Here is a 773-nt window from a genome sequence, read left to right on the forward strand (position 1 = left end):
CCCGCCCGCCCGCAGCTTCGGCGCCTGACTCCGGGGCGGTGGCGGTGGCGGCCACCGCGCTCCCTTCCCGGCGCGGGGGACCCAGCTCTCAAGCTCCCATTAGCCGCCCGAAGAGCCCTGACGCACACGCACTCGGCAGCAGGCTGGCCTCGGCTAGGAATCCCAGGAAGGACAGACCCCTTTCCCCCTGTTTTCCTCTCCCCCCAATTTCCACGTCTTTATAGCCGGCTTAGGGCATTATTAGCACATGTCCTGGCTCGTGGGCGAGTTGGTGGCAAAATCTGAACTGGATACTCACCCAGGGCCAGAGCTGTGCCTTCCTCAGCCTTCTTCCTCCTCGCCAGGAACGACCCTTCGCTGGCGGGCTGCGGGCGGGCTGCCGGGTGGAGCGAGTCTCCTCTCGGCAGCTCAGCGGTGCCCCTTCTGCAGCTGTGCCGCTGGGAACATTTTATAGTGGCGGCTGGCGTGTGTGGCCCTTTAAAGGCGCTCGAGCTGGTGCAGTCACCGCGGATCGTGTGAAACCGAAGGGCCGGCTGGGGAACGGAGTCCGAGCGGCCCCGCGGGTCCAGCAGGGCTGGGGACCGGCCTCAGCTCCCGGGATGGGGCTGGCGGGCCCAGGCCATGGGCACCCCGAGTCCTGAGCCCCCGGCCAACGCCTGTACTTCTAAAGCTGGTGGGGTCCCGGCCCGGGACACAGCCTCTCCCCACCGTCCTGCATGGACTTGCCCAATAAATTCCACTTAATAATTTCGCTGAGGCGAAGGAGAGCTGTG

The 773-nt window shown here is 66.0% G+C and overlaps 1 protein-coding gene across 6 annotated transcripts in view; it reads right to left on the reverse strand.

Moving 5' to 3' along the window:
* Positions 1 to 515, reverse strand: part of CITED1 (Cbp/p300 interacting transactivator with ED-rich tail 1) — a 5426-nt gene extending 4911 nt beyond the window's left edge. For 2 of the 6 annotated variants that reach the window (XM_019629567.1, XM_019629565.1), the window contains exon 1: positions 299 to 511. The gene's annotated coding sequence lies outside the window, so the exon portion shown is untranslated. Of the gene's footprint in view, positions 1 to 126; positions 203 to 298 lie in introns of those variants that run through there. The other 4 variants (XM_019629570.1, XM_019629569.1, XM_019629566.1 and 1 more) reach the window with 4 other exon arrangements.
* Between the last annotated feature and the right edge of the window lie 258 nt (positions 516 to 773).

Source organism: Hipposideros armiger, unplaced genomic scaffold (genome assembly GCF_001890085.2).
Source record: "Hipposideros armiger isolate ML-2016 unplaced genomic scaffold, ASM189008v1 scaffold_861, whole genome shotgun sequence".
Taxonomy (NCBI): domain Eukaryota; kingdom Metazoa; phylum Chordata; class Mammalia; order Chiroptera; family Hipposideridae; genus Hipposideros; species Hipposideros armiger.